This window comes from Akebia trifoliata, chromosome 11, assembly GCF_017979445.1.
Source record: "Akebia trifoliata isolate Shusen 1 chromosome 11, ASM1797944v1, whole genome shotgun sequence".
Classification (NCBI taxonomy): domain Eukaryota; kingdom Viridiplantae; phylum Streptophyta; class Magnoliopsida; order Ranunculales; family Lardizabalaceae; genus Akebia; species Akebia trifoliata.
In genome coordinates, this window is record NC_141385.1 from 47,210,314 (window position 1) to 47,222,800 (window position 12,487).

Here is a 12,487-nt window from a genome sequence, read left to right on the forward strand (position 1 = left end):
GTCTTTCCTTCCTGTCCATTTGAAAGTCCCTTGGACTACAAAATAGCTTTGGACTCCTAGTTATGTGTTGCAGGTGTTTGTTTAATGTATCTTTAGTCTTTATTATATTATAATTATAATGAGAAAAGGCGGAGTAGAAGTGGTTTGACACCAAAATTTGGATTCTAAAAAAGCCCTACTTTCTTTAACGTAAACTTAATATAATCAGGTTCATTTTGGTCAAAAAATCAAAATTGTAATCCCATTTCCATAAAATCACATTGGTTAATTTTTAAAAATACAAAAATATCCTTTTGTACATATGTCTTCAAAAATAGGGGCGGAACCAGGAGTTTCTTCTAGTGGGGGCAAGTCATTTAGGCTTTTGATTAAAAGTTGAAGAAAGTGATATTTAGGTCATTTTCAATTAGTCTACGAGAGAAGGTACATCCCAGAGGTAATGTCATCTTCAAAAAATTGAAGGGGGTGGGGGCAAAAATTGGAGGGGCGGTGAGGGGGTGGTGGCAAATGGGTTTGTAAACGGTTGAAAATATAAGGGCATCTCAAAGTTCTATGGGGGCAATGCTCGTTACTAGCTCGCACTTGTTCAAAAAGCATTGAAAAAATTTCTTTGAAAATGATTTTTTCTTCCTTCTCAAATCCTTTTCAATGGAATAGAGATTCCGAAACTTGATTGGGATGCCGAAAATCCAGTATTTTGGATGAAAATGGTGAGATCGAATGGTTAGGACATTTGATTATGAGAAATGTGATGAATGGGGTTCAAGGATTGATTAGAAAAGAAAGTTTTACTAACCAAACTATTAAGAGAAGTCCTAAAATGTGAGGAGTAATTAGAAAGAAATCCCTCCCTCAGGATCCTTTTAAGTAATTTTTTCTTAATATATTATGTCATACGAGGACTATACTACACTATATTGTTGCTAGTCTTTTCTTAAGTTACATATATAACTAAGAAATACGAGGAAGAGTGGTGAATATGTTGTTGGCAGATGCCAATCAACATAATTAGTAACATCAGCTGTGTCATAGGAAGTCAGTCTAGCATCTTTCTTAGAATAATGATTTTCTGATGCTCCTAAGCCCTCGTCACAGAATCGTAGATCATTTGTCGCTACGTAAATTCATCAATATTTTTGGGCCATGCGAGGAATGGATTCGTACTATAATACATTAGTATTATAGAACAAATTGCACTGAACAAGTTGTCGGCTGATATTATTGGTCATGCGAGGCACGGAGTGTTATAATATGATATATCATTTTAAGTCACTACTTCGATTGCACATATATTTGAGGAAAATGCTGAAATGACCAAAAGTATTTACTGCGATTCTTACAAGTCTGACGTGAGATGTGCACATAACCATAGATGTGTTTCCTCATGATACGAGCAAAAACAATCTACGGTTATGAATGCATGTCCATGTCAGAATTGTGAAAACCGTAGTAAATACTGTGTCACCGCAACACGACTCTATATTTGAGAAATACAACAAAGAGTATTGAAACATATTGGTAGTTGATACCAACATAATTAAAGGAAAATAACTGCAACATGGGCAGGCTGGTGAGTAGATCAAGCTCAAGGTGAAGTGGCAAGAGCACTCAGCGCGAGCTCTTCAATTAACCTCAAGAATCGAGCCTAAACTCATTAACCCAAGCTCAGCACCAACTTTAAGACTCAATATGGACTTGTTTCGTAGACTGATCGAGCCAAGATTCCTCTCTTTTTCTTCTTGCTCCTCATCTTGCTTGTTCTTTTTGTAGCTCAGTTTTTAGTGCTCTGTTTGTGTTGGACATGAAACGAGTTTGGTTTGAATTTGGGTTAGCCTGAGTTAATTGGTTTTTGACTGTTTGGGCTCCAAACAAGCCAAATTTTGCTTTGATTGAAAAAGGAAATTTATATATTAAAAAAGATATATAGCATCACCCGTGTGCAAAACATGAGTCCTAAACAACAAATTACAATAATAACAACCATAAGCAAAGCAAACCTACGTAAACACAAAACCAATACAACCCATACATGATAAGGAGAGTAATCATGGCATCCACCAAAAAAAAAAAAAAAAAAAAATACTTTAAAAATAAATAAAAATTTATTATTAATATAAAAATATTTATATATTATTACATAACCTTGGGTTCAGGTTGAGCTAGCCTAGGTTGTTTGAGCACTCAACCATAAATTGAAGTCACGTAATTGAGTTATTCTAGCTTGGGCTCAACTCATGTTCTACATAACTTGGTCCAGGTCCGCCCATTAATCGGGTTGAACTTGGGCCAGCCTACCCAAGTTGCAACACCAGTTGAGGCTCTTTGATGAAACAAACATAAGTTTGGGTTGGGGTCTTCGATTGCCAATATGATATTCCATGTCTTTTGCATTTTACCTCTTCTCTGAAGAAAATACCTTAATCCTCTCAACGCATGGCAGCTCTCAACAGTAAGATATCAACAATGTCTGAATCTCATCCAACGCTACATGTTGCTATGTACCCGTGGTTAGCATTCGGCCATCTCACTCCCTATCTTCGTCTAGCAAACAAGCTAGCTCAAAGAGGCCATCGAATCTCCTTCTTCTTGCCCCCTAAAGCCCAGTCAAAACTAGAACCTCTCAACCTCCACCCAGATCTCCTCCACTTCATCCCAATTGTGATCCCTCATGTTGATGGACTTCCACAAGGTGCTGAGACAACAAACGATATTTCCAAGAATATGAATTCCCTCCTCACCATAGCTATGGACCTCACCGAAAAAGATATCGAAGTTTCCTTGCGTGATCTCAAGCCTGATGTAGTGTTATACGATATGGCGTACTGGATGCCTGCTTTAGCAAACAGACTTGGCATCAAGAGCGTTTTTTATAACATTGGGCATATAGTATTTTCCGCTTATTATCTAGTTCCTACTCGCATTCAACATGATTTCGATAGCACACAACAACCTATTGGTTTTCCACCCTCCACTGCAAAGATGCGACGCCATGAATGCCTTGCCTTAATGGCTTTTAGTCATGAATCACAGTTAGGTCCTAGGATTGATTACAAGAAGCGAACAATGATAGCTTTAACGGAATGCAACGCACTTTCCTTCAGATCATGTAGAGAGATCGAGGGCCCTTTCTGTGATTTTATCTCGAGTCAGTACAAGAATCCATTGATTTTAGTAGGACCGGTCTTACCAGAGCCACCTAATTCTCTACTAGAAGAACGATGGGATAAGTGGCTTGGCCAATTCCAACAAGGTTCGGTGGTTTATTGTTCATTTGGGAGCGAGTGTGTGATGAAGAAAGATCAGTTCCAAGAGCTGTTGTTTGGTTTTGAGTTAATGGGTTTGCCATTCTTGGTGGCTTTAAAACCACCAGAAGGAGCTGAGACGATTGAAGCCGCTTTGCCAGAGGGGTTTGAAGAAAGGGTGAAAGGAAGAGGAATGGTTTGCGATGAATGGATGCAGCAGCAGTTGATATTACAACACCCATCAGTGGGGTGTTTTGTGAGCCATTGTGGGACTGGATCTATATATGAGGCTTTCATGAGTAAGTGTCAGATGGTGTTGTTACCTAGTTCAGTTGATCAATTTTTGCACGCAAAGGTAATGAGTAGGGATCTGAAGGTTGCAGTAGAGATTGAGAGGGAAGAAGAAAATGGATTATTTACAAGGGAGAGTGTGTGCAAGGCAATTAAGTTGGTCATGGATGAAGAAAGCCAATTTGGTAGGGAAGTTAGAGCCAATCTTGCTAAGTTGAGGGAGATTTTGTTACGTGAGGGATTTGAGTCTTCATACATTGATGATTACATCAAGAAGTTGCAAGATCTTTGCTCAAGTACTTAAATTGTGTGTGATTCAGCGCTAAATCTTCCAAGTCCCATCACCACTAATCTTGTATCCCATTAGTTATAATGGGTTCCATTGTAGTATAATAAGGAAGTTATTAATTGGAATATGATCTATTTTGGTACACTTATGCATTCCATTCCCCCAATTAGAGAATATCCATTTTTTTATAATAATAGTAATAATAATAAATAAATAAATAAACATTGATCCCTCTTACCTTTCCCTTATATAATGGAATGAAAATCCCCAAATGATTGGTATCAATTAGGTTTTGTATTTTTCATTTTCCAATTCATGGGTATATTTAATTGAAAGAACTTTATCAAGTTATTGTCCTTAACCAATATGTGTTGAAGCTCAGTTGGAAAATGCATACTGAGAAATCATTTTGTTCTGAATAAGTGTCTTTATATGCTTCGGCAATTACCCAGAATTCTTCTCCTATTTGGAGAGAAATGGTTCGTGCCATGCTTCTTATGCTTCACAATACTAGATTTTTAGTTATGTTTCATAATGGGAGAGACAGGGAGCTTTGGTGAAAGTCTTTCCCCAAGCAACTGATCGGTTGAGGCTTTGAGATGTTTGGGATTTAAACAAGGTACGTCAATTTTACCAAGACCCTAGGTTTTCATTTTGGATTTGAATGAGTTTGTTTCTAGGTTTTGAGCGGTAGTCACCATTAAAGAAATCTTATGAGCTCTTTAGAACCTAGCTGTTTGGTTGGTAAAGTTAGTTGCATTTTTTATTAGGGATTTTTAGATTTGAGTGTTCCTCTGAGATATATGAGGTTTTGATAGTCAGATTCAATGAAATTTGTTGTTTTTGTCTATTTTTTTTTTTTTTTTTAGTTTAGATCTTATGGAGTTCTGTACTTGTTTTTTCATTTCTTGTTTGTGTCTGTAGTTTACGTGGGCTACATATGAGATTTTGATAGTTAAGTTCATTGAGATTTATGATTCTGGCGTATATCTTAGATGAGTTCTAGTTCTACATTCTAAATTCTTGTTTTTACTAGTTTGGGTTTTGCTGGTTTGGTTGACTATTGTTTTGATAATTTTTTTATTCCTCAGATGAAATCTACTTCTATATTCTAAACGGTCTTGCACTTTGATTTAGTTTAGTTTCTATAATTTTGCTCAATTTTTGGTAAAAATTACATTTATTTTTTTTGTTTGGAGAATAACCTTTGACTTCGTTGTGTTTCGGACGGATAGGGTTTTCATTTTCCCACACACGGTCGTTTGTTAGTACATGCTCTTCATCCGATTGTCTTTTTTCTTTATTATGGTTTATAGCTTCTATAATGGAAATGTCTGGATGAACTTTTAATTGTGATTTAGTTTTTGTTGAATTTTTATTTTGTTTGTCTTAGTTTTTTGAGGAAATTTATGTTTTATTTGATGATTGTTTGTAAGTGAGGAGATATTGACGAATGCAGTGATTTTATAAAGAATTTTGGTTAGTTTTTGTATGATGCTGGTTTAATTATATGTTTTTGAGTTGAAAAGTAGGTTTCTTAAATGGGTGAGATGGTTACTGTTGTTCTTCATAAGCACCTTCTTTATTATATTGGTTTATGGAATCTAGCTTAGCTCCATGCTTTGGATTTTAGACCTTTGGTTATCTTCCCACTCCTTTTTCTCTTGCTCAAAACCTTTGAAGAAAAGAAGAAGAAGAAAGGGAGAATAACGAGGTAGGTTTGTAAACAAATAGAATAGGTTTGATTCTATTTGTAGAAGTATTCATGTAATATAATGGTTGTCATTGTAAACAAGAACGGATCTTTTGCTGAAATTTGTTGGCAGAAAAAACAAACCCTTGTATGAAATTCAGAATTTGCTTCTGGTTGATTGAAAATTGCTAAGTTTTTTTTTTCTAGCTAAGATTTGAATTGTGGAAGGAGATCCTTTTAGCCGACAACAACTAGTTTCCTATAAACATCGGTAACAATCCGATTAGGGTCGTATGATTGGGTTTGTTATACCTTGATTAGTTTATCTTGTAATGGTCTATGTATGCCAGTCCATTACATGTTAACGTCTTTGTTCTCTCAATCCTTATGGAGAATAACGAAACTTGTTGCTTCAGGGTATCATTTGATCATCAATTTTTATTGGTCTTTCCTTCCTGTCCTTGTGACAGCCCCTTGGACTACAAAATAGCTTTGGAGTTCTAGTTATGCATTGGAGGTGTTTGTTTAATGTATCTTTTGACTTTATTATCATAATTATAACGAGACGAGGCCGGTTTGATTCCAAAATTTGGATTCCACAAAAGCCCCCACTTTCTTTAACATAAATTTAATATAATCAGGGTCATTTTGGTCAAAAAATAAAAATTGCATTCCAATTTCCATAAAATCACATTGGTTAGTTTTTAAAAGTACAAAAATATCCTTTTGTACATACGTCTTCAAAAAAAGGGGCGGAACTAGGAGTTTCTTGTAGTGGAGTCAAACTACTTAGGCTTTTGATCAAAAGTTGAAGAAAATGATATGTAGGTCATATTCTATTAGTCTATGAAAGAAGGTCTACCCAAGAGGTAATGTCATCTTCAAAAAAATTGAGGGGGGCAAAAATTGGAGCGCGGTGAGGGGGTGGGGGGAAATGGGTTTGTAAATAATTGAAAATATAGGAGCATCTCAAAGTTCTGTGGGGGCAATTGCCCCCACTAGCTCCTTACTAACTCGCCCATGTTCAAAAAGCATTGAAAAAATCCCTTTGAAAATGATTTTTTCTTCCTTCTCAAATCCTTTCCAATGAAATAGAGTCTCTGAAACTTGATTGGAATGCAGAAAATCCAGTATTTTTGACGAAAATGGTGAGATCGAATGGTCAGGACATTTAATCTTGAGAAATGTGATGAATGGGGTTCAAGGATTGATTAGAAAAGAAAGTTTTACTAGCTGGACTATTAAGAGAAGTCTTAAAACTTGAGGAGTAATTAGAAAGAAATCCCTCCGCCAAGATCCTTTAAGTAAATTTTCCTTAAGATATTATGCCATTTGAGGACTATACTACACTATATTATTACTAGTCTCTTCTTAAGTTACACATATAACTAAGAACTACGACCAAGAGTGGTGAATATGTTGTTGGTAGATGTCAATCACATAATTCGTAACATCAGCTCAATGTCATGGGAAGTCAGTTTAGCATCTTTCTTAGAACAATGGTTTTCTGATGCCCCCTAAGCTCTTGTCACAGAACCATAAATCATTTATCTTGGGATATGTAAAATCATAAATATTTTTTATGCATCCCGAGGCAAATGATCTATAGTTTTATGATGAAGGCGTATGTCAGAGGGGGGCATCAGATTAACACGACTCTTTTTCTTATATTTATATATATATTTCGTGCTATGTGAGGCACGATTCATACTTATAATACATTAGTATTATAGAACAAATTGGACTGAACAAGTATATATATATATATATATATATATATATATATATATATATATATATATATATATATATATAATATATATATATATATATATGGGAAATGTTCAGCACCCTAAGTTTTACCACACACTTTAACAAACGTTTTTTGTCCTACATGGGTTAGAAGTTTTGGAATGAGCTGATTTTTGGTGAGGATGATCTCTATGATTAGAAGATCATCCTCCCCAAAAATCAGCGCATTCCGAAATGTTTAGCCCCATGTTTACACGTTGAAAAATCGTGGACCGTCCATTTTTTGTAAATCAATTTTGATGGGGTTAGAAGTTTTGGAATGAGCTGATTTTTGGTGAGCATGATCTCCTCACCATAGAGATCATCCTCACCAAAAATCAGCTCATTCCGAAACTTCTAACCCATGTAAGACAAAATGCGTTTGTTAAAGTGTGTGGTAAAACTATGGGTGGCGAACGGGACCCTATATATATATATATATAATATATATATATATATATATATATATATATATATATATATATATATATATATTATATATATATATATGGGTCCCTTTCAGCAACAAACATTTTGGCAAAACATTTTTCAAAACATGGGTTAGAGGTTTTGGAATGGGCTGATTTTTGGTGAGGATGATCTCTATGGTGAGGAGATCATCATCACAAAAAATCAGCCCATTCCAAAACTTCTAACCCCGGTTTACAAGTTAAAAAATTGTGGACCATCCATTTTTGTAAATCATTTTTGATGGGGTTAGAAGTTTTGGAATGGGCTGATTTTTTGTGATGATGATCTCCTCACTGTAGAGATCATCCTCACCAAAAATCAGCCCATTCCAAAACCTCTCCCCATGTTTTGAAAAATGTTTTGCCAAAATGTTTGTCAAAATGTTTGTTGCTGAACATTTCCCTATATATATATATATATATTATATATGGGTCCCGTTCGCCACCCTTAGTTTTACCACACACTTTAACAAACGCGTTTTGTCTTACATGGGTTAGAAGTTTCGGAATGAGCTGATTTTTGGTGAGGATGATCTCTATGGTGAGGAGATCATCCTCACCAAAAATCAGCTCATTCCAAAACTTCTAACCCCATCAAAATTGATTTATAAAAAATGGACGGTCCACGATTTTTCAACGTGTAAACATGGGGCTAAACATTTCGAAATGGGCTGATTTTTGGGGAGGATGATCTTCTAATCATAGAGATCATCCTCACCAAAAATCAGCCCATTCCAAAACTTCTAACCCATGTAGGACAAAAAACGTTTGTTAAAGTGTGTGATAAAACTTAGGGTGCTGAACATTTCCCTATATATATATGGGAAATGTTCAGCAACAAACATTTTGACAAACATTTTGGCAAAACATTTTTCAAAACATGGGTTAGAGGTTTTGGAATGGGCTGATTTTTGGTGAGAATGATCTCTACGGTGAGGAGATCATCATCACCAAAAATCAGCCAATTCCAAAACTTCTAACCCATAAAAAATGGTTTACAAAAAATGGACGGTCCACGATTTTTCAACTTGTAAACATGGGGCTAGAAGTTTTGGAATGGGCTGATTTTTGGTGAGGATGATCTCCTCACCGTAGAGATCATCCTCGCCAAAAATCAGCCCATTCCAAAACCTCTAACCCATGTTTTGAAAAATGTTTTGCCAAAATGTTTGCTAAAATGTTTGTTGCTGAAAGGGACCCTATATTTATATATATATATATATATATTATATTTTGTGCTATGCGAGGCACGGATTCATACTATAACTGAACAAGTTGTCGGCTGATATCATTAATAATTGATGCGCATGTGCTGCTTTTGACTTTTGTATCAGATGCTTTCATGGATGTATATATATATAGGGAAATGTTCAGGCATGTTAGGCACGGAGGGTTATAATATGATATATTATTTGAAGTCACTTCTACGATTGCACATATATTAATATAAAAATATTTATATATTATTACATAACCTTGGGTTCTGGTTGAGCTAGCCTAGGTTGTTTGAGCACTCAACCATAAATTAAAGTCAGGTAATTGAGTTATTCTAACTTAGGCTCAACTCATGTTCTACATAACTTGGTCCAGGTCCGCCCATTAATCGGGTTAAACTTGGGCTAGCTACCAAGTTGCAACACTAGTTGAGGCTCTTCATCAAACAAACATAAGATTGGGTTGTGGTCTTCGATTGCCAATATGATATTCCATGTCATCTCACAATATTTTTTTTTACGCGCGGCATGTTAACATATGCTGTCAACAACCCTGAGTGTTTTTATTATTTAAATGCAGGATCGATCACAAAAGTCTTTTGCATTTTGCCTCTTATCTGAAGAAAATACCTTAATCCACTCAACGCAGGGCAGCTCTCAACAGTAACATATCAACAATGTCTGAATCTCATGGAAAACTACATGTTGCTATGTACCCAGGGTTAGCATTCGGCCATCTCACTCCCTTCCTTCATCTTGCAAACAAGCTAGCTCAAAGAGGCCATCGAATTTCCTTCTTCTTGCCTCCTAAAGCCCAGTCAAAACTAGAACCTCTCAACCTCCACCCAGATCTCCTCCACTTCATCCCAATTGTGATCCCTCATGTTGATGGACTTCCACAAGGTGCTGAGACAACAAACAATATTTCCAAGAATATGAATTCCCTCCTCACCATAGCTATGGACCTCACCGAAAAAGATATCGAAGTTTCCTTGCGTGATCTCAAGCCTGATGTAGTGTTATACGATATGGCGTACTGGATGCCTGCTTTAGCAAACAGACTTGGCATCAAGAGCGTTTTTTATAACATTGGGCATATAGTATTTTTCGCTTATTATCTAGTTCCTACTCGCATTCAACATGATTTCGATAGCACACAACAACCTATTGGTTTTCCACCCTCCACTGCAAAGATGCGACGCCATGAATGCCTTGCCTTAAAGGTTTTTAGTCATGAATCACAGTTAGGTCCTAGGATTGATTACAAGAAGCGAACAATGATAGCTTTAACAGAATGCAATGCACTTTCCTTTAGATCATGTAGAGAGATCGAGGGCCCTTTCTGTGATTTTATCTCGAGTCAGTACAAGAGTCCATTGATTTTAGCAGGACCGGTCTTACCAGAGCCACCTAATTCTCTACTAGAAGAACGATGGGATAAGTGGCTTGGCCAATTCCAACAAGGTTCGGTAGTTTATTGTTCATTTGGGAGTGAGTGTGTGATGAAGAAAGATCAGTTCCAAGAGCTGTTGTTTGGTTTTGAGTTAATGGGTTTGCCATTCTTGGTGGCTTTAAAACCACCAGAAGGAGCTGAGACGATTGAAGCCGCTTTGCCAGAGGGGTTTGAAGAAAGGGTGAAAGGAAGAGGAATGGTTTGCGATGAATGGATGCAGCAGCAGTTGATATTACAACACCCATCAGTGGGGTGTTTTGTGAGCCATTGTGGGACTGGATCTATATATGAGGCCTTCATGAGTAAGTGTCAGATGGTGTTGTTGCCTAATTCAGTTGATCAATTTTTGCACGCAAAGGTAATGAGTGGGGATCTGAAGGTTGCAGTAGAAATTGAGAGGGAAGAAGAAAATGGATTATTTACGAGGGAGAGTGTGTGCAAGGCAATTAAGTTGGTCATGGATGAAGAAAGCCAATTTGGCAGGGAAGTTAGAGCCAATCTTGCTAAGTTGAGGGAGATTTTGTTACGTGAGGGATTTGAATCTTCATACATTGATGATTACATCAAGAAGTTGCAAGATCTTTGCTCAAGTACTTAAATTGTGTGTGATTCAGTGCTAAATCTTCCAAGTCCCATCACCACTAATCTTGTATCCCACTAGTTATAATGGGTTCCATTGTAGTATAATAAGGAAGTTATTAATTAGAATATGATCTATTTTGGTACACTTTTGCTTTCCCCCAATTAGAGAATATCCATTTGTTTTATTTTAAAAAAAACATTGATCCTTCTTTCCTTTCCTTTATATAATAGAATGAAAATCCCCAAATGATTGGTATCAATTATGTGTTGTATTTTTCATTTTCAAATTCATGGGTATATTTAATTGAAAGAACTTTATCAAGTTATTTTCCTTAACCAATATGTGTTGAAGCTCTGTTGGAAAATGCATACTGAGAAATCATATTGGTCTGAATAAGTGTCTTTATGCTTCAGCAATTACCCAGAATTCTTCTCCTATTTGGAGAGCAATGGTTCGTGCTATGCTTCGCAATACTAGATTTTTAGTTATGTTTCATAACGGGAGAGGCAGGGAGCTTTGGTGGAACTCTTTCCCCAAGTAACTGATCGGTTGAGGCTTTGAGACGTTTGGGATTTAAACAATGTACGTCAATTTTACCCAAGACTGTAGGTTTTCATTTTGGATTGGAATGAGTTTGTTTTTAGGTTTTGAGCGGTAGTCACCATTAATGAAACCTTATGAGCACTTTAGAACCTATCTGCATGATTGGTAAAGTTAGTTGCATTTTTTATCAGGGATTTTTAGATTTGAGTGTTCCTGTGAGGAATATGAGGTTTTGATTGTTAGATTAGATGAAATTTGTTGTTTTTGTGTATTTTATTTTTATTTTTATAGTTTAGATCTTATGGAGTTCCGTACTTGTTTTTTCATTTCTTGTTTGTGTCTGTAGTTTATGTGGGCTAAATATGAGATTTTGATAGTTAAGTTCATTGAGATTATGATTCTGGCTTGTATCTTAGATGAGTTCTAGTTCTACAGTCTAAACACTTGCTTTTACTAGTTTGGGTTTCGCTGGTTTAGTTGACTATTGTTTTGATAATTTTTTTTATTCCTTAGGGTATGTTTGGTAACACTTCTGAAGTCTGAAGTCTAAAGTCTGAAATCTGAAGTCTGAAGTCTGAAATCTGAAATCTGGAATCTTATTCTGGAAAAGTTCTTTGTTTATAACTTTTAAGAGCTTCTGGTTACAAATAGAATTTTAAAACATAATGGTCATTTTGACAACATTACCTTTTTATAATTTTAATAAATTGTTTTTACCAAAAACCATAACATGTTACGCATAATGAAACCATCAACATATTTCAAATTAAATAATCCAAAAGTATTGTTTTTAAATTGAATTCATACTTGAGAAATTACATTCTAACAAAGTAATACTCAAATAATAAACAATCATTCATTTTCTAGTTGAATTGCAATTTGATCACGTAAAGTGATCATATAAGCTTGTGCTTGCGA

The 12,487-nt window shown here is 35.8% G+C and overlaps 2 pseudogenes across 1 annotated transcript; both read left to right on the forward strand.

Annotated features, from left to right (window-relative positions):
* Positions 1-2,323: 2,323 nt before the first annotated feature.
* LOC147392195 (cyanidin 3-O-galactoside 2''-O-xylosyltransferase FGGT1 pseudogene) lies at positions 2,324-3,964 on the forward strand (annotated as a pseudogene).
* A 166-nt stretch (positions 3,965-4,130) lies between these two features.
* LOC147392196 (cyanidin 3-O-galactoside 2''-O-xylosyltransferase FGGT1 pseudogene) lies at positions 4,131-11,944 on the forward strand (annotated as a pseudogene). Its single transcript, XR_015183266.1, has 2 exons — positions 4,131-4,441; positions 9,571-11,944. The product of XR_015183266.1 is annotated as a cyanidin 3-O-galactoside 2''-O-xylosyltransferase FGGT1 pseudogene (transcript).
* Positions 11,945-12,487: the final 543 nt, after the last annotated feature.